General features: G+C 33.9%; 1 non-coding gene and 1 pseudogene across 1 annotated transcript; one reads left to right on the top strand and one right to left on the bottom strand.

Moving 5' to 3' along the window:
- Nucleotides 1–617: 617 nt before the first annotated feature.
- LOC146915667 (uncharacterized) lies at nucleotides 618–1,648 on the bottom strand (annotated as a pseudogene).
- Nucleotides 1,183–1,289, top strand: LOC146915668 (small nucleolar RNA R71). Its single transcript, XR_015017100.1, has one exon. It is a non-coding gene; the product is annotated as a small nucleolar RNA R71 (small nucleolar RNA).
- Nucleotides 1,649–22,530: the final 20,882 nt, after the last annotated feature.

The raw sequence follows: 22,530 nt of genomic DNA, 5'->3' as shown, positions 1-22,530 counted from the left end.
TGTCAATGGTCTCACTCCCAATCATACAAGGTATGGCAAAACTACCTGGATCTCTAAGCTTGGGAGGTGGCTTCTTAATGATTGCACTACTTTCCCTAGTCAGAGCTATTGTCTCATTATGCTCTATAGTCTTTTTCTTTGAAAAAATTTCCTTTAAAAACTTATCATATAGAGGCATCCGAGACAAAGCTTCTGCAAAGGGAATTTTAATGCAAATTTTCATAAGGATGTTGATAAATTTATTAAATTGAGCCTCCAAGTTCAGCTTAGCAAGCCTTAATGGGGAAGGTGCTTGGGTAGTATGAAGCGGTTTCTTACTTTTTATCACAATTTTCTCACCTAAAAGCTTGACACTCTCTCCCTCAATGTCTTTAGCCTTAGCAATAGTCTCTCCTAACTTACTAACCCCAATAGAAATAGCATTAACATGGGCTTTGGGGTTGGCTTCTGTTTAACCAAGAAAGACTCCCGGTGTTTGAGAAGAGGTGGCCACTTGTTGGGCCTTGGGAGATTTGAGTCTCAAGCATTTTAGTGTGGGTAGCAATAGAATCAACTTTGGTAGTGAGTTTGGAAAGAGAATCATTCAGAAATACGATTTGGTTTTTGAGCTCTTGAAACTATTTAGATTGGTTCATGACATAGTTTTCCATTAAAATTTCCAAATTTGATTTCTGCGCGACTCTCTGGTTGTTTGCATAGCCAGGTGGTGCTACTTGTCCATAGGAATTTTGAGGGTTTTTATAAAAGTTTTGGTTTTGTCTCATTCCTTGGTTGTATTGAGCATAGTTCATTTGCTCAACACCATTAGCAGCGCTACCTAGTTAGCACTCAACACCGATGTGACCAAATATACCACAAATTTCACAAGGAGGAGATACAGGAGCAGGTGTGATAGCACTAACATTTAGTTTTTCAAATTTTTGGGTTAGTGCATCAACCTTAGCAGCAAGATGATCATAGTTAGAGACTTCGTACATACCTTCCTCTTTTTTAGATGGTGAAGAATTGGTGACGGGTCTCTCATCGGTCCATTTATAGTGATTCTGATCCATGTCTTCAATCAAAGCGTATGCTACTGTATAATTCTTGTTCATTAAAGCTTCACCTGCAGCTGCATCAACAGACATCTTAGTGGTATATGATAAGCCATTATAAAAAGTGTGGACTATGAGCCACTTCTCTAAACCATGGTGGGGACAAAGTCTAACCATTTCCTTGAAACGCTCCCACGCATCATAAAAAGACTTCCCATCTTTTAGATTGAACCGTGTGATTTGGTCTCTTTGTTTAGCAGTTTTAGAGGGGGTAAAGAATCGGGCAAGGAAAGCTTGCCTCATTTGATCCCATGAAGTAATGGAACCAACTTCCAATGAATGGAACCAAGCACTAGCTTTATCCCTTAATGAGAAAGGAAAGAGGTGCAGCCTTACGGCTTCTTGATTCTCTTTCAAGGTTCCGCTGATTCTTAGAAAATTTGATATATGTAGATTTGGATCCTCAGCGGGCGATCCAGAAAACTGATTTTGTCCAAGTTAAGTAATACATGCTCGATTTCAAAGTTGTTACCCTCAACCGTCGGGTACACAATAATAGCTTGTGGCTCATCCATAGATGGTGTTGCATACTCTTTGAGAGTGTGTTCAGCCATAGCGATATTATTTCGTGCTTCTCTCTTTCTTTTATGCAAATACCTTTCGATCTCGGGAACGAAATCACAAAGACTTTTAGTTCTTCGCATAAAAAATAAGAACCCAAGAAGTTAACGGTAAAAGAAAGAAAGAAGGAAGTAGAAGAAAAAGAGAAAAAGAAAAATTCTAATCACTAAGAAAAATTTAATCAAATTAGTTAACTCCCCGGCAACGGCGCCAAAAACTTGATGGGATAAAACCGCAAGTGCACGGTTCTACCCGTGTAGTAATAAAAGAGTATCGTTCTAACAGGGAGTTGTTCAATTTAACTAACTTTTAGAGAATGATTAGAAGAAGCTTCAGTTGCAAAAGGCTTTGATTTTTAACGGAAGAAAATAATAATAAAAAGAGTCTTAGGATTATTGGTTCATCATAACAACGAATCCTTCACAAACAAACCCTAAACTTCTAGCTTTATATTTGATCTACTTTCTAAAGACAAGTTTCTCTTTAGCCTATCACATTTCCTTTCGGTCTCAGTGAGTGTGTTCCTCTAGCAACCACGCCTATTCTCATGGTTGATTGCTATTAGAATCCTTGAAGAACGAAACTTTATATGTCTCAAGGTTTACTACACTATTCTCATGTTTCGCAACCCTTCGCTTAATTTCACTTGTTCCAATATTAAAACTTCATCTTTCGATCCTTCGCTTAATATTTGTGATGATGAATTAACAATTACTAAACCCTCCGTGTTCGCTTCTTAGCTTAGTAATTGCTAAATCATTATAAAAATGGCAAAATTAGATTAGAAAGTAGATTTATATAAAACTAGGGTTTATGGTTTGGTTTGATTAAGATTACGTCATTAGACTTATCTAACAATCCCAAGACAAGAAGAGTTTACTCACTCATGTTCATCGTAGACATGGAGAAGAAAAAGAAAAACATAAAAGTAAAATAACAAGAAAGTAAAGGAAAAGAAAAGAATTTTTATTAAGAAAGACAATTGTCACTTATTGAATTCCAAGAATAATAGATGAATTGTTGTGATAGCTAGCTACTTTATTTATAGTCTTATGTCGACTTAAAATCTAAGCAACTTTTCAGTTGAATGTTCCACAAGAAACCACGGACTTTTAGGTCAAAATAGGCAGCTTGTCCATAAAGCAAAAGCAGCAAAAGTAGGCCTGTGAGGTGGCACGGCCGTGCCAGCTGGTGGCACTGGCCGTGCCAGCTGGTGGCACTGGCCGTGCCAAGCTTCTGACTTGGGGAGATTATATTTGTTGTCTTCAATCTTTCGTATTTTCAACCCGAATCAGCTCCTAATCCTCTTTCTTTTGCTCCAAGACTCAATCTATCAAATATTCGTTCCTGAAATATAATAATATGCAATTGAAGTAAAATAGTTCTAAAAGGAAATAATATTTAAATAAAATAAACTTAAATCCAAATAAAACGAAACCAAATATTATATAAAAACTACTAAATAATGACTCATCAGTATGCTATATGACCTAGGCACATATAGCCTTTTTGCCATGCCTTATGCGCATGGCATATGCCCTAGGCGCATCGAATTGCCTTCTTGGGCCCAATTTCTTCGATTTTCGTTGGTTTTAGGTCTTCGTCTTCAATTAACTTACCTCAGAACTTGGGAACAAAATTCCTCCCTATGTAAAGTCTCCTGAGGACTCTAGAATCATCATTCTTGGTCTTCCCAAAGTCTTGACAATTCTTTAGATGTTCATGATTTTCCGATTTGCATGATTTCTTCGTCAATTACTTCAAAACCCCCTAAAATTGCTATGTTTCGGAAAAACTAGAATTACAGACTCAAATATAGAAAACATTACAAAAGTCCAGAAATCATAGGAAATCATTCTAATAGTCCTCCTTTTTGCTGCTAAAACCTACTGAAAATGACTGAAAAACATGCTCAGAATAACGTAAGATGACATGTCATCAAAGTGCAAATATATTCGGCTTAGCTTGAAGAACGAGAGACAGTTGTTTGCTTCTTAGTTCTCAAAGAAAAGAGAGATGTTCCAATGAAGAAACACATTCATGTTACATACCTTATAGTGTCAAGGCGTCCTGCCAAGTCAGCATCAGAAAAACCAAAAATTTGCAGTTCAAATACTCTTGAAAACATTAGGCCTCGACTGGGTGACCCTTTGATATATGTAACAACATGACAAGCAGCTTTGTAGTGAATTTTTGTAGGCTTAGATAAGAAATAGATTAACTGTTGAACTACAAAAGTGATATCAAGTCTTGTTGTTAAATACAACAAGCGACCAATTGGCCTTCTATATGCAGAGATGTCAGCAAAATTACCTTTTTTGTCTTGATGCAGTTTTATTGAAGGGTTGAAGGCGTAGTTGCAGGTTTAGCACCTAAAAGATCGTCGTCTTTGATTAAGTCCAAACAGTACTTTCTCTGACATAAGGAAATCACCTCTTTGGACTGAGCCACCTCAAGACCAAGAAAGTATTTGACAACTTCGAGATCCTTAATAATAAAAGAATAATCAAGGATATATTTGATATTTTTGAATTCAGCCAAGGAGTTACCTGCCAGTATTACATCGTCTACAAATACTAGTAGTATTGTGAATGAGTCATTAGTAGACTTGGTGAAAAGGGAGTGATCTGAGTTGGCGTGTGTGTAACCTTGTTTCATCAACATTGTAGTGAGCTTCTCATACCATTTTCTGCTTGCCTGTTTGAGATCATAGAGAGACTTTTGAAGCTTACATACTTGATTTGGTTTATCAACTTCTACACCTTCAGGAATGGTCATGTAAACATTGTCTTGGAGATCTCCATGTAGAAAGGCATTGTTTACATCAAGTTGATGTAAATGCAAGTGATGAATAGAAGCTAAAGCAAGCACCATCCTTGCAATTGTAAGTTTTGCTATTGGTGAGAAGGTATCAAAGTAATCTCAGCCTTCAACTTGATTGTATCCTTTTGCAACCAATCAGACCTTAAATCTCTCAACTAAACCATCTGATTTGTACTTGACTTTGTATACCCATTTTCTGCCTATTGGTTTTACATTGGGTGGTAGCTCAACTATCTTCCATGTCTTATTCTTCTTAAGAGTAATAAGCTCATCATTCATGACTTGTACCCAACTAGGTGATTTAACAGCATCATCATATGAGTAAGGTTCAGAGTAAGTGGAAAGCGACTATGGATTGGGAAGGAGAGAGATCCGATACCATAATGAGAAACAGAAAAGTGAGAACTTTCACTAAGGTAAAAGAGGATGAAATCTCATGTCTATTCATTTTGATCAATATTCTGTTCTGATCTTTACAAGTGTACACCTTTCACTTATATACAATATAATGTGTTGTTCTATGCTAAATACTATGGACTTTACCGCATAGTATTATTTACAGTTTCATAACAAACTTATAACTACCAAACTAATCTCCAACAAATTCAGTTGTTGTGTGTTTCATATCATCTTGAGATTGAATATTCTCTAATAATATATTTTGTACAAATTCACTCGTTTTCATTGATAAAAATAAAGTGGAACTTATATTATTTTGTCATAATAAAATGAGAAATAATATTTGTATAACCACTTTAAGACAACCTTTTAACAACTCTCTTATTATGTTTTTTTTTTCCTCTCTATTTGTGTTATAACAATAAAAAAAAAACGAAGTTGTTACAAAAGTTTTCTTAAATGGTTGTTCAAATATCACTACTCTAATTATTATAGTAGGAAATGAGTCGAACTTGATTCAGCTTGGCTCGACTCGATCATATTTGAATGGGCTCGAAACTCGAGTCGAATTCGTCACAATCTCATCTTATTTATTTCGAACTCGATTCAGGTTCATGTACAACTCGGTTCAGCTCGATAGCTCGAATTAAATGAACCAAAAGACAAAAAAATATATATGTCTCTTAATATTAAAATTCCAATTTGAATTTGAATAGAAAATAAAGGTTTTAATGAGGAGTTAAATTGATGATTAGCGCTACTGATTTACTAATTAACAACGCTGTAACTCAATTCCAACACAACCAGGCTACTCTTTTTATAGATACCTTTTTCATCCCCGTGAGCTTAACTCAGTTGATAAAGACAATACATAATATATATAAGGTATGTGGTTTGAACCCTAAACACCACAAAAAAAAAGATCCCTTTTTCCACATGCTTCACAAAACTTTTCGATGTGGGACTGATAACGTTATTGGTTTTCTTACATTTTTTTTGTGGTGGTGGCCGGGGTTTGAACCCCGGACCTTGCATATTTTATGCATTGTTCATACCAACTGAGCTAGTTGCTAAATATAAATGAGTGTGTTTATTTTAACGCCGGCCATAGGATTTAAATTAAGTAGCCATTTTCAAATGTGAGAATTAGCTTGTCAAAAAAAAAAGTGAGAATTAGTGTTAAACTTGGATGAAAAAAGTATGAATAATATTTCATTTAAAATTATTATTATAATTGATATAGCAATGGGTAACAACAATAAATATATGTATCGAGTTGTCTCATGAGCCAAACGAGTCAAACTACATATCACTCAAGTTCAACTCATTTATTTAACGAGCTTAATTTTCATCTCAAGTTCAACTCATTTGGTTCACGAACTAAGTTCAACGAATTATTTACCGAATCGAATTTCAAACTATTTTCAAGTTAGTTCGGTTCATTATCAACCCTACTCTAATAACATATACATCTCCCATAAAATCAGGACTAAGTAAGGCAAAGGTTTGTGATTACTGCAAACAAAGAAAAGGAAATGAATCCTAGACTTCAAAGCAAACTACCTGATACAACTATAGTTTTGAATAAAAATACGGTCCAACACTTAATTCGATTGAGTCAAGAAGAAATGAAAAACAAATAGAAAATGTGCGGTAATGTTTGTTTCACAATATGTACCCTAATAAAAGGTTACAATTGCACTGCTCCAATTGGTAAAGAAGCCAAAGACTGAAGCATTCTACTATATGTGTTTTTGATGATGTTGTTTAGTTTACTTTTAGATGATTACCTTGCTCTTAGTTTTAAGTATATAGCATTGTTAAAGCACCTAGCATCTATGTCTCATTGTCCTAGAATTCACCTGTGTCATGTGCATTGCTAGTTTATTTGAAAATTAGTCATATCTGAATTGATTCATAAAACTGTGAATCGTATCATCTGAAGTTTCTGACTTCTAAAGAATGGATTCATAAAACCTTGAATGGCATCACACTTAAGTTGATACATCATGATTTCTTTTTGATTTGCACTGAATCGATTCTTAAAAGGTTGAATCGCTTCATTCTTCATTCTGGGCTCACTTGAATCGATTCACATTTGCACTAAATCGTATCAATCTTCATAGGTTTCTGGCTTGCATTTATGTTGTCAGAATCGATTCACACATTAAGTGAAGTGAATAATCTCATTCCACCTCCAAAGGTCTTGGGGGTTCTTTCTAATTGTTCTTGTGTTCAAGGGTATCTATTTGCCGGACGTAGCATCGAGGAACTTGAGTGAAGAGTTCGAAAGGTTTTACGGGTATATTGAGGATTTGAAGACATCATGAAACACCAAATTCAATATCAATGGTTATTTAAAGTTTGGGGGAGTCCTTACATAGGGGTTGAAGAACTAGGATAGTTCCAAGTAACTCTTGTAATCGCATTTGTATTCAACATTGTTACTATTAGTGGATGACCTTGGTGGAGGCGTTTTCACCAAGAAGAGTTGACGTAGCCCGAAGCGAAAACGTAAAGGTGAACATTTATAAAATTATCGATTTCGTTATTTTTTCCTTATCCTCTTTAATTTCCGTTAATTATATATGTTAATTGATTAATTGATAGTGTAGAAAATTAATAATTGATAGTAATTTTTGATAAAAATTGATGTAATTCTTTGAATTAGGTTTTTACTATTGTGCTTGGATCAATTAGTTTAAATTCCTATACAATTTATCAATTGCATATACATTGTGTTTTTGGTTGATAGCTTGTGATATTTCCTTATAGGTTTGGATTTGAAATTGTCTAGTTTTGCAAATTGTCAAGAATTACATCAATTCTATTGTAATAAGATTTACATTGTGAACTTCTCAATTCTATTGTAAATCTCATTGGCACATAGTCTTTAAATTTTTGTAATTGTTGTGATTGGTCAAGCTTGTTTTCAATTAGTCAAAACATTTCAAATTGTTTTTGATAAAACTCCGTAAAAAATTTAAAAACAGCGCTATCCACCCCTCTCTAGCGCGCAACCTGGCCACATAGACCAATAAAGACATGTCACACTCCTCGGATAATAAAACCTCAGCCCAAAATTGTTAAAAATTAATACTGAACATTATATTGTCAATTTAGGAGAAAAAAAGTTCCTACATTTGTCAAAAAAGTAATAAGACTTGTATATATTTTTTTAAACAATCCAATAATCTAAAGAAGAAAAAAAGTCCTTAGTTTTATTTTGATAATCATACTTTTCTTTTATCAATCTCAATAGCTTTCTGCTTCAAAATATAATTAGTGTCATTGATTTTTCTCTACATCACCCTTAGGACAGGTATCCATAATAGTATGTAGATGTGTAGACAAGAACCAAACCATTCAACTGCACTTTAATATGTTTTTTATTTTTTTTAAAGGAACTGCACTTAATTGAATTGCATTGAATTTGATTTTTTTTTTTTTTGGAACAATAACAATCCAAAGTTCCAAACCAATGAAATTGAATTTATTCAAAAAAAAAAAACCAAATTGAAGGACATTTAATTTTTAAATCAGTGGTTGGTTTCTCTTAAAACCGATAAAAACTGGTTACATATAACATCGGTTAAAAACTGATAATTAATGTAATTTTATTAACGTATGGCATTTAAATATTCATCTTAAGATTTTTTTTTTTTAAAGAAATCTTATGAGTTTCTTTGATAAAGTTAGTTATTTAAGATCATATTGTATACATGTGAGATTAGAATCGCCATATTGGTGTTTGGTACCAATGAGAGAAAGAACTGTTAACCAAGTTATTGCTAATATTTCAACAAATAATGCAATATTGCAAATTGTTTTAATATTAATATTATTTGGTCAAGTCACGTATGCTTGGAATTGGAACAATTGGTTGAACTGTTTGGGATCAACTTTCTATACAATTACCATTGAAAGACTTTTTCCTGGAGAAATAAACATTGAATGTTACAGTACTGATTCAACTAGCAGGATTATGACCTATAAAAAGAATGAAACGTTTTTCGATTTCACATTTTGTGGTACGTATGATTGGTTAGGTGAGACGGCGCCTTGGAATTGCCTTGTCTTTACGAAATCTTCAGCTTGTGAAAGCGGCATCGATCAAAAACCCTTCGAGGCATTCAATGAAAACTTTGATTGTGCTAAAGGTAAAGAAGCATATTGTTATTGGCGATTACATCCAATATATCCTATGCTTTATAACCCAAAGAAAAATATATTAGAAAAACATTATTATAAAGTCAACAGTTGTTTTATCGATCCTGATCGTACACATCGACTATGATTCAATGTGAATGATGGGGACAGTTATAATTCTATTTGAATTCCTGTTCTGAAATTTTAAGTGTGCCTCCTCGCGGGAATGACGTCCTTACTAGATAACTGACCCACTGATGAATTGGGTTTGGAGTGAGATGGTTCGAGCGGTCTAGAATAGTAGTCTTTTAAGTCGTTGCTCTTTGATAAGTGAGATGACATCGAGTGAGATAGTTTATTTGAGGATAAACCTTATGCTTGAAGGTGATGGAGTAGTGTTTGAACTAGGTGTTTGTATAACACTTGTAATATTTCAGAGGAATTGTGAATCTCTCTCGTATTATGTTCGCAAGGAACGGTTAAGCCTCTGTATGATCGTAAGGTGTAACACTATAAATCCCAATAAGTATTATCTGAATTAAAATACAAATAATATTTCAACACACAAGGGTGTTGTAATGCCCCGAATTTAGATCCAAGGCATTACTTAAAAAATAAGTAAATGATCCTCATAAATATAACAATATTTGATTTTAGTCCCTCTAAAATATTTTTTAGGTTTTTGATCACTCTAAAAATTTTCATTTATGAAATTAGTCCATGCTCTACATTTAGTATTACACTAGAGCAGGGACTAATTTCATAAATGAAAAATTTTAGAGGGACCAAAAGCCTAAAGAATATTTTAGGGGACTAAAATCAAATGTTGGTATATTTAAGGGGACTTTTTACTTATTTAACCCTAAAATTTATTATTTGGAAAAAAGGTGATTATTTTAATAAAAGTATATATTTACTACATTTCTTTTTATAAAAAAATATTCATTTTTGCATTATCCTAAAACAACTTAAACAAAATTCTTGAAAATAAAATGAAATAGAAAGGTAGAGACAATTCATTTATGTGTTATGGAATACATATCAACTCCATAGTACATTTTAAAAAATATATATTTTGAATTACAAATACAATTATAAAACCCATTTTGGTTTCCGCACACACTTTCATCACACATAAGCTTCATATTTCATTCTTTGATACCTACAAAATTGTATTAATGTCAGGGTCAATTTCTGGTTCCACATGGGGTCATCTAAACTCAGATAAATGCCATAAAATAATAATAAAAACACCCATCAACTAAAAAGGATTAGAAATGACCAAAAGAATAAACTACACAAAAACTATTTTGTAAGACTTTATGCATGAAGTCCATGATATGAATATGTTGAACTTGATTTGAGATGCGGAAGTGATGGTCGAGGTTGGGTTGGTGAGGAAGAGACGGCGACGCAATAAAGAATGTGGAAGGTTGTTAACAATGACTTTGTCTCAGAACCAAGAATAAATTCAATGGGTGTTTGTGTAAATTGACACACTAAGCTCATTAAGGTCTTTTATGTAAACATGCTTCTTGTTAGATCGAACCTGAGAATTTCCCAAAAAAAACTCAAGAGAAATAGTTATTAGAAAAACCAAAAACTCTAACAATTGTCCTCCTCCTCCTCCTTTCTTCAATCAAAAAATGACTTCCTTTGCGGCGCCCAAAAAACTCTTATACGTTGGGCGTCGTAAAGAAAGTCATTGTTTGATTGAGGAAAGGACGAGGAGGACGATGATTGTTGGAGTTTTTAGTTTTCCCATTAACTATTTATGTCGAGTTTTTTTTTTCGAAAATTCTCAGGTCCGACCATCACTGTCGCATCTCATATCAGGTTCAACATATTCATCTCTAATTTATAATTGAGTTTAATTTTGTTTTTGAGACTTTGATTTTTTGGGTTTTGATTATTGGATAAGTTGGCTTTGATTTTGATTTAATGTGATTTTAATCTATCAATAGTTGCATCTTTGATTTTATTATTTAGCCAATTATTTTTAATTTTTTTGCTAATCGAAGAAGACTTTCATATCTATTTTAAGTTTTTCTTAGAAATTGATTGTTTGGGAGAGTTTTATAATGAAGTTTTTAAATGTTTCCTGTAAATAGAATAGAAATGACTATTATTTCTTAATATTATGCTTCTGGTCCTTATGTTACATATTGTGTTTCCATTTTGTAGCAACCATTAAAAGAATTTGTGATTAAATATTACCAATAGAGAACTTTTTGCTGCACGTTTAAGTCTCACATCTCAGATTAAGCATGTGTTTGCTTCAGCGTTTTACCACTTCTGCCGCACATTTAGATAACTTTTCGTTGTGGTTTTGAGAAGCAACTATTTGTAGCTTCTATGTAAACTTGAATTCCTACTGTGCTTATGCCAAAACGTAAAATTGTACCGCCCACCCAAACATAGGCTAAATAAATATTCCAGGGACCATTCCAAGCTTATCTTATTGTCCAAGGTATTCGATCTTCACTGTATTGGTGGTTCTGAGTCCTTTATACTATACTGTAATGATTTCAATTTTTTCGATATCCAGTTTCATTTTGCTCTCACGATGGATAGCCAATTTTTTTTATACACTTTGGTGGTTGTTTTGTTCTTCTCTCATGTCGATGGTATGAAAATAATATAGAAATGCCAAATCTATTTCTTGTAGATGACTATGGAAAATTTGTAAAATTGTTGGGTTTATCATATAAGTTATAGTTGTTAATGTATTCTCACCTGCATCCGAAATGACATTCCAGGTATAGGGTGGCTATCTCCTTGTGATTTGTGGAGTGTTGGATCCAATCTAATTTAGTTATGCACGGTTGGTTTACCATCTATCAAGATGTACGCATGGTTTGAAACTTGAATACATAGGCTTCGCATTCTAACTGTGGAACTTTTGCCAAGGAGGAACATTTTTTCAGATTCACTAAAATTTGGAGCACCTAGCAATGATTGAGAGAGTTTTGGAACCTATACCAGAACATATGGTTTAAAAGTCTAAGTAATGAACTTTCAACATGGTCTCTAGAATATTACTGACTGTAGAATATTATATAAATTTATTTATATGGTTTAAATAATACATATTATTGTATAATATTGCTTGAAGTCTAATTGATATTAGTAACAAAAGATTCATTATCTGTTTCAATGTAACCAAGATAAGGTTCAGTCATCATCAAAATAAAAAGGAGTATATTTTATATATATTAAGTTTCTGAATAATATATGATCGATGAAAATAAAAATAGGGTAACACGCCTTGCATGAAATGCACAGAGCATCCCACCTAGAAACATACAAACCAGATGCTTCTCAGCTACCAACAAGATTTTCAACAACGACAAAAAAAATTAATGAAAGAAGGATCATGTTCTATACGAAATGTAATATCAAAACTGGTGAAAAAATATTTTATTTGTTCCTTTTTTATTTGTTCCTTTTTAATAACATAAAATCGTTGATTAAAACCGTTGATTAAATTTTTGGTCAAAAAAAAAAAACCGTTGATTAAATTATTACTATGTCCTTCACTTATACATAAAATCGTTGATTAAAACCGTTGATTAAATTTTTGGTAAAAAAAAAAACCGTTGATTAAATTATTACTATGTCCTTCACTTATACACTTACTACAAACACTAATTAATTATTTAAACTTAAATTCAAAACCAATAAGATACACAATTCATAAGTCACAAACTTAAGTAAGAGTCTTAACAAGAACTTAACAATTGCGACTATGGAAAATTGAAAACACAGTTTTGAACAAACGCCGAAACATAAACACTAAAATTTAGGCAAATTATATATATCTAATCAATAATCTCTTAGACTTTATACTATCGCAGTTACATTTTTACAATTTGCCTTAATGTTATTTAATTTTAGTAATAAATAGAGAAAGAAAAGGGGAAAGGGAAACTGGTTATAGGATAGTTATTGAGTGGTTATAGGAAAGTTAAATGAGAGACAATCTCAAAATCAAAATGTAAAAGCTAATTTCAACTTAATACAAAGAGGAATAGTTTAAAAAACTATAAATTATCATAAGATTCTTTCAATATTTCTTTTTTACATAAGTGATTATGGAGAAGTCCAAAATAACCTAAGTAACTAACAATAACACAAGAAAAGTTCTTATAATTTCATGTGGTTATAAAGAAATTAGATGAGAAAAAACTCCAAATATAAATTTCAGATGAAGAAATTAATTTCAACAAACTTAGGAATTTATAATGTTGTCAATCGCGAAATGTTCAAATAATGCTATGCTAAAGTAGCGCCGCTATAGCTGCTATTTGACAGCATTGGAATTTATTAAATTGATTAACTTGCCGTCATTGCAATATTATTTAAACTTATCTTTTCCAATAAGTGCTTGTTGAAAAATTTATTCAAATCGTCTCTTATTAATAACAAACCATTAATTCCATATAGAGCATGCTCATCAAACAAACTACATAAAAAGTGATACAAGTCACGCAAAAAATTTCAATGAAAAATAAACAAAATAGCAACTAAACTTGATAATACAAATGCAAACACTCCAAAAACAAGTTTTCCTTTTCCTCCGAAGTTCATATCAACTACAAACTAATAACAAAAATCATCTGTATGTCATTGTTTAGACTTAGTAGCTATGTAGCCACACTTCAAATCTAAGAAATGTCTAGTGTCTATCAAATGTAACGAAATCTGACAAAAGTTAGCGTCATGAAGTTTCATGCATCTAACAAAAGATAAATGCTTGAGCACTATTGTAGGAAGAAAAAAAAACTTGGTCTAGTTCTGTCAAAATTAAAAGATGCACATTATTGTTATCTATAGAAGAGAGTTTTTTTTACATGGATTCCTGAGAATAATGAAATCATTGTTATTTTCTGATATTTTACATTTAAGTGATTCATAAAATGACTTCTTGAATGTAAAAAACAGTACCAGCACCACAGTATATTCAAAACATTAAGATCATGTTACCTCTTTCTTAACCATGACCTTTTCCTACGAAGGTTACGTGATTGGTTTGTCACATTGGAAGCTATTGCACTCCAAAATCCAGTCCTATTAATATTGCACTCGAAAATCAAGCCCTATTCAATATTCCACTAAATATTTTCTTTCCAAGTCATGCCACATCCCCGGCTTTTCTAAATTGATCCTCTTGAATTAAATCCCAAAATCAACACCAACAGAAAACCCAACTCCAGCCGCACTCTCATTATTTTCATGACCGGAGCCAAAAATGTTCCAACCACATTAAGAAATCCAGATGCTTCGTATCTTCCTGCTTCTTCAATCTTCCACTAACCGAGCACCTGTCCGTCTCATCAAGTAATACAGACAGCGCGTATTTCATGCATGAAAAATAATTTAAGCGGATTCAAAATCTAGAGCTCTTTAAATTTACTAGATCATTTATTTTAAGCATAACAGCTTGTGAATGAACATTCAACATCAATGTATATACAAGAATCATAAAAACATGAAATGAATTATAAACCAACAAGTGCTCTATTTTTTATAAATCAACACTATGAAGAGATGTCAACACCTTTTAGAATGTACAGACCTGCGTGCTCTAGTTAAAGTATATGTATACTCTTCTGGCTCAGCACCTCAATAACAAACAATTTCTTTGTTAAAAACTGAATGAGAGAGTTAGTGAATGAGAAAGAGACATCTTAAGTTGGGATGAATGAGAAATGCAATAGAGTAGTTTCTCAGAATTATTTTAGAAATTCATTTCTAATTAGCTTGTACTTAAGGGTTTTATTATGAAACTGAGAAACAAAGAGAAATTTTCATTGATCGAAGAAAAGGAGTACAATTACTATATATACACATTGCATTGTACTATCAATCTACTAAGATTGTACTACATTACAGTTACTTGTACTGCAAGTAACTGGAGAATGTACTATGCTATTGTTACTTGTATTGCTAGTAACAGGTGTCTTCTCCTCATTGGTTGGAGAAAGCTCATGGTGTAATAGCCCCCCACAAGTTGGAGATTGGTATATGTTGACCATTCCCAACTTGGATAGAAGATTGTTGAATGGTTGAGGAAGAAGAGACTTGGTGAAGAAGTCTGCAACTTGTTCCTTTGAAGATACTGGCAACAACTTGAGAATCCCTGCTTGTACCTTCTCTCTGACTATGTGGCAATCAATCTCCAGGTGTTTGGTACGTTCATGGAACACTGGATTGGCTGCTATATGAATAGCACTAAGATTGTCACAATATATGACTGGTTTCTTTGTGCACTGAATTTGCAAATCCTTCATCAGATATAACAACCATTGCATCTCACATGATGCTGAAGCCAAAGCTCTATACTCAGCTTCTGAGGAAGACCTTGACACTGTTAGTTGCTTCTTAGTTCTCCATGAAACCAGTGACTTGCCTATAAAGAAACACTGGCCAGATATGGACCTTCTGGTGTCTTTACATCCTGCCCAGTCAGCATCTGAAAACCCTTGAATGTGTAATTCTGAATCTCTAGGAAAAAAGATTCCAGAACCTGGACATCCTTTAAGATATTTGAGAACCCTCATGCCAGCATTGTAATGGATTTGTGATGGTTTGGTGAGGAACTGACTGAGTTGTTGTGTGATGAAAGTTATGTCAGGTCTAGTTGTATTCAAATATAGCAATCTGCCTATAAGCCTCCTGTATGATGGAATGTCATGATAAGGAGAACTAGAATCATGGTGTAATTTGACATTGGCATCAGAAGGAGTAGAAACAGGTTTAGCACCAATCAGACCTGAATCATCTATAAGGTCAAGGCAGTATTTTCTCTGACACAAAGAGATTCCTCTTGAGGAATGAGCAACTTCAAGACCAAGGAAGTATTTAAGTTGGCCCAAATCTTTGATTTTAAATTCAGCATGAAGAATGGACTTGATTTTAGTGAATTCAGTGATTGAATTCCCAGCAAGAATAACATCATCAACATAAACAAGGATGATTGTGAAACTGTCATCTGCTTGTTTAATGAATAAAGAGTGATCAGAGGAAGCTTGATGATATTGCTGCTGAAGTAAAACTGAAGTGAGCTTCTCATACCACTTCCTGCTAGCCTGCTTGAGTCCATACAGAGATTTATGAAGCTTACAAACTTGATTGGGTTTGGATTGAGGTACTCCTGGAGGAATGAGCATATATACATCTTCCTGAAGCTCTCCATGCAGAAAAGCATTGTTAACATCAAGTTGATGCAAATGCCAGTTATGAATGGATGCTAAAGCAATGACAACTCTAACTGTAGTGAGTTTTGCTACTGGAGAGTATGTGTCAAAATAGTCCAATCCTTCAATCTGTGTGTACCCTTTGGCAACCAATCTGGCTTTGTATCTCTCAATTGAGCCATCAGCATGATGTTTGATTTTGTAAATCCATCTACAGCCAATTGGTTTGATGTGATCAGGAAGATCCACAATTTCCCAAGTGCCAGTCTTTTCAAGAGCAGTTAACTCATGTTGCATAGCCTCCCTCCAACATTCAAACTTACTTGCCTCAGCATAGGTTTTGGGTTCAATATCATGCAACAGAGACAAAGCAAAAGAGGAGTGAGAATGAGACAAATTAGCATAAGACAGATATTTAGAAAGAGAGTAATTGTTAGTTGGTGGGATATTGGTATTGGTAGGAAGGGTAGAACAAACAAAATCCTGAAGATAGGAGGGAGTGTGTCTTATTCTAGAGGAAGTTCTCAGAGGAATAATGGGTGGGGGAGGTGTAGGGGAAGGTGAAGGTATGATGGGAGTAGGAGGTGGAGAAACTGAAGCATCTGTGTCAGATGAGGTATTGACAGGAATATCATCATAAGAAGAGATGACAGGAGTGGGAATAGAAGGAAAATAGGTCCATGAAGAAGGTGAAGATGAAGAAATGGGCTTATAAGGAAGGATGTGTTCATAAAAAGTAACATTTCTGGAAACAAAGACTGTTTGGTCATTCAAATCAAGTAGGACATAGCCTTTATAGCCTGACTTGTATCCCAAGAAAACTGCTTTTCTGGCTTTAGGTTGTAATTTTGTTCTGTGGGCTTGAAGAGTGGAAGCAAAGCATAAACATCCAAACACTTTAAACACATTAGGGTCAGGGATAGAGTCATGTAACATTTGATAAGGAGATTTATGGTGTAAAAGGGGAGTGGTGACTCTGTTAATAAGGAAAACTGCATGAGAAACAGCATAAGTCCAATATGATTTTGGTAATTTGGATTGAAAAAGCAAAGCTCTCCCTACATTGAGGATATGTTGGTGTTTTCTCTCAACCCTAGCATTTTGTTGAGGGGTTTCAACACAAGATTTTTGGTGAATGATGCCCTTAGAAGCATAAAAGGCAGGGAGGTAAAATTCAGGGCCATTATCAGTTCTAAGAGTCTTAGGGGTGATATGATGTTGGGTTTCAATGAGAGTAATAAAATTTTGGACATGTAAAGAAACCTCAGATTTAGATTTAAGCAGTACTATCCAAACATATCTGCTATAATCATCCACAATGGTTAAAAAATATTTATGGCCATGAATAGATTGAATAGCTAGAGGTCCCCAAATATCAAGGTGCAAAAGTTCAAATTTGGAAGAAGCATGAAAATAACTATGAGGAAATGGCAATTTCTTTTGCTTAGCAAAGTGACAGATGTCACAGGCAGCTTTATTATCAACAACAATGTCAGGATACAATTTATTCATATGAGACAACCTTTGATGAGATAAATGGCCAAGTTTGAAATGCCATAAAGCAGACAAAGGAATTGAAAAAGTAGAATCTATACTAGAAACAGAAGCTTTATTAATGGATTTGTTACAATGGCTAGACTTAGAAACAGAAACATAAGGAGGAAATTTGGTTGGGAGCTTCAACTTGTAAAGACCATCATGTGGTTCACCCAAACCAATCATCTTCTTGGTTGTCAAATCCTGTATTATACAACCAGATTTATGAAAGTGAACAAAACAAGATAAAGATTGAAGCATTTTGGAAACAGATATGAGATTCACTTTGAACTGTGCAGAAAATAAGACATGAGATATATGAAAATCTGAAGAAAAATGAACGGTACCAGCTTGATTAACATTAACAGTTTGACCATTAGGGAGATTAACATGCATAGGAGGAATGTCATGAATGTCACTAAAAAATTGCAAAGATGAACAAATATGTTCATTGGCACCAGAGTCAATAAGCCAAATGGGATTAATGACATGTAAAGAGTTAGAAGAAATGGTGTTTATACCTGCTGAAGTGGATGGATGAGAGGTGACATGGTTGGAACTGACAGGGGTTGATGCTGAAGCATTTAAGTTTGATTGCTGAAGAAGGGATACAAGATGAGTATATTGCTCTTGAGTTATACCAGCACTTGAAGAGGATGAAGAGGCCTCAGCAACATTATTCATAGGCTTTTCATCAGATGCTTCATGAATTGAAGCATTGGCAGAAGACTTGGGCTTGATGAATGGAGGAAATCCATGCTTTTGATAACAAGTATCAACTGTATGATTGGTACGGTGACAGAAGGAGCAGTACCTTGAACCCTTGCCACCAAAATTACTTTTACCACGCCCATAGCTTCGTGTAGTATCAGTAGCATTCACCAGAATATTAGAGTCATCATGAGGAGTTGGAGGAGTAATCTGAACATTATTACTTTCTTCTTGAACCACAAGAGAGTACACTTTATTGATAGAAGGAAGAGGATCCATCAATAACACTTGAGTTTTTATAACAGAAAATTGTTCATTCAAGCCAGTTAAGAACTGAATCACTTGATCCTCCAAACGAAAGGCACGTGCAGAACGCATAGCTTCACATCTGCATTGGTGAATGCAAGTACAGAGAGGCATAGGTCTGTGGGAGTTGAGTTCTTCCCATAAAGTTTTCATCTCTGTGTAGTAATCAAGAACGGAATTGGAACCTTGCTTGAGATTGTTGATAGAGGAACGTAACATAGAAACACGAATTCTATCAGCTTTGGAAAATCTATCCTTGAGTTCTTCCCAAACATCAATAGCACGCACATGAAAGATAATAGTTTGAGCAATTTGGGGAGAAACCGAATTGAGGATCCAAGAATGGATCAAATGGTTGCATCTTTCCCACGCATTCCTATTCAAATCATCTTCATCAGGTTCAGGAGTAGATCCATTGATGAAAGCAAGCTTATTTTTGGCGCCAAGTGCTCGTTGCATGGATCTGCTCCAAGCAAGATAATTGGAACCGGTGAGAAGAGGCGTGACGGTAACTGTATTTGGACCTTCACTAGGATGAACGTAGAAAATGGAATCAGTGTCAGCATGTGGTTGTTGACGAACCATGGCGAATCAAGGAAGAACGAGAAAACAGAGACGTAGAAAAATCTGGAAAATTTCCAGAATTGCACCAAAAACGAACAAAAATCAATGAATTCACAACGAATTCAAAGAGAAGATGATGAATTCACGATGAATTCAACGAAGAAACTATGAATTCGCAACGAATTCAACAAGAACGAGAAGAAAATTGCATGAGAAATGCAGCGGAAACTGGATCGTAACAAACTCTCTCTTCAAAGAGAGCTCTTGATACCATATTATGAAACTGAGAAACAAAGAGAAATTTTCATTGATCGAAGAAAAGGAGTACAATTACTATATATACACATTGCATTGTACTATCAATCTACTAAGATTGTACTACATTACAGTTACTTGTACTGCAAGTAACTGGAGAATGTACTATGCTATTGTTACTTGTATTGCTAGTAACAGGTGTCTTCTCCTCATTGGTTGGAGAAAGCTCATGGTGTAATAGGTTTATACAATGATCGTGGTTGCGGATTGCAGTCTTTGTGGTATGAATTAATCACAACAATGCACAACTCTTAAATAATGTATAATAATTTAAAGTTAGATATAGATTTGATGTTCTAAAATAGAGAAAAGAGCCTAAAGGAGATAACATTATGTATGTACTAAAAATTAGATATTCAACAGTCTGATTTAAAAATATATATATACTCAGTGTTTCGTGCGGCTGTAACAGTGTTTTGTTTTGATTTATTGTTCACTCTATAATAAAGGAAAAACTGGTAACGCCGCGGCAACTTATGCCTTTTCTCGGTAACAACCAGTTCTTTAAAACCATTCTTATACTGTCAATTATCACTCTAATTCCTAGAAACTTTATTGGTAGATATAGAGAACACATACCGAAACGATAAAACAGATTCACACAAAATGCAAAATCTCAAGAAAACAACCAGATTTTTGAATCATTTGAAAAACTAATTTTATTTTCAACTCTTCCTTATTACTTTCATCAGTTATTTACCATTCGACAGGTCTAAATCATGTGAGTACTTCCAACATAAAAATTGAAAACAATACAGTAATCACTGTATGGTAATCATATTTCCAATTTTCGTATTGTTAGAAATACAAACATATTTTAAAACTGGATGGGTTCATGTTTTTTCTCAAGGTATGGCAAGTCCCATGGTACGAAAAGAGAAATGAATGAATATTGAAACGAAACAAGGAATTGGGAAGAGAGTACTGTGAAATGATGTAAAGCACCAAGCAAAGATTCATATATATATATATATATATATATATATATATATATATATATATATATATGTGTGTGTGTGTGTGGGGTATGCTACAATAGACCCACTCATTTTTATGAAGGTCTATTTTAGCAAGATGCACCTTTTGCTTTGGTCAAAAATACCCTTACATTGCTTTTTTGAAATCGACAACACACATGGATAAAATTGTAATTGATGTTTAATTATTATTTTTTATTTCTAAATTCCTGCATTCTGGGTCCCACTTATTCTCTTTGTTAGCTCAAATCCATTCACGTTCCTTCTCAGTTCAACCTGCAACTATTTTTTTTCTTTTCCTCCAACCAAATTATCAACAAAAAAAAAGAGATCTAATTGGGGAGTAGAAAAAGGAAGAAGGTCGTGTTTCTGAACGGAGGTAGAGCTGAAACATCCACGGCGGCGCTGGAAAGTGGTGAGAGAAGAGAGATACAATAAAAAAGGAAAAATGAGAATGAGGGAGACCAGCAAACTTCTAGTAAAAATCATAAGGAAATAAACTTAGAACAATGAAATGGGTAGCAATTATTAAGCTTACTAAAAATTCTTTCAAATTCCATCAAATTATACGAATTGTTCCATGAAAACAACAAATTAAATTAAATGAATTGTTCCGTGAGAACGAGATATACTCCCAAATAAGGGTACTAATTCCAGCAAATGAAATAAGTTTTGAATATGGGTCTTCATCAATTTTTAATGAGTTTAGTGATTTGGTGCCTTACTTGAATTTTGAAAGATTTCTTGTTAAAAAAATTGGTAAGTTTTAACCACACACATGCTACACTTGATTTCAATAAATGGGAAGAGCAGAAGAAAACTCGGGAAAGGCAAAACGAGAAACACAGAGAAGATGTTGGTGGTAGAGTGACGATGAAAGAGAGAGAGCGTGAGACAATTCGTGAAAGAGAAATGATAACAATAATTACACAACTAAAATTACAAGTTTATCGCATGATTATAGTTTGTTCAAAAAGCAAAAATTGGATATTTTGGTCTAAATAAAAATGTGCAGCTTGCTAAAATAGACCTTCATAAAAATGAGTGGGTCTATTGTAGCAAACCCCTATATATATATATATATATATTTGGTCTTTGTTCAGCTTCAGTTCTAAAATAATGGAGGAGTTTACGGTGGAATCAGTTTAAGGAAAAAAAAATAGTTGATTCATTCTTGGATGGATGCTAAAATAAAGGAAGTTTTCTTTTTCTTTTTTTCTTTAACATGAATTTTGGAGGGAGTTTATTGGATCCGGATCCTCTCCTGCGGATCCTCTTATGCTGCCAATTCTGCTGCAATATCAACCATTGGTCTTCCTTACAGGCTGGTTTTCTATTTTTTAGTTTTTTTCCTTTGAAACTCCTCACCGTTGGATTAGGAGCAGGATGGAGAGCAGCACGGAAAGCGCAGGCGATGATCTATTTCCGAGTTTATTATAGTTATTTTTATACTTCAAAATTTAAAAAAAAAAAAATCACATTTAAAAGTATTGCATTGCATGCATCTAAAAGAATATATTTTTGGAGAAAACATAGAAACAGTTCCCTAGATGCTGTTGGAACTGTTTTCCAATAAAATAAGGACAAGTGGATTACCTAATCCACATAAGACTCATTATCAACTAATCTACTTTTGTTGGTTCTGTTCCGTCTTTTCGCCTCCATTAACGCATCAACGTCGGAAAGAGCCGCCTTCGACAACATCTAATCCACGCTTCTAGAATTATAACAACCAACTTTAGTGCTGGATCCGCTCTTGGTTAATTAAATATTTCATGCGGTTCCAATGGTGGTCTCCTCTGCAAATCATTATTTTGGGTATGGAAAAACCAAATATAGGTGAAGTTTTGAACTTTCACATATATGAATGTATTTGATTAATTAGATCTTGGAAAA

The sequence above is a fragment of the Medicago sativa genome, chromosome 6 (assembly GCF_051527215.1).
Source record: "Medicago sativa cultivar Bolivia chromosome 6, Bolivia_mono, whole genome shotgun sequence".
Taxonomy (NCBI): domain Eukaryota; kingdom Viridiplantae; phylum Streptophyta; class Magnoliopsida; order Fabales; family Fabaceae; genus Medicago; species Medicago sativa.
Note: the sequence above shows the minus strand (reverse complement) of the source record. Positions and strands in the feature narration are given on the sequence as shown.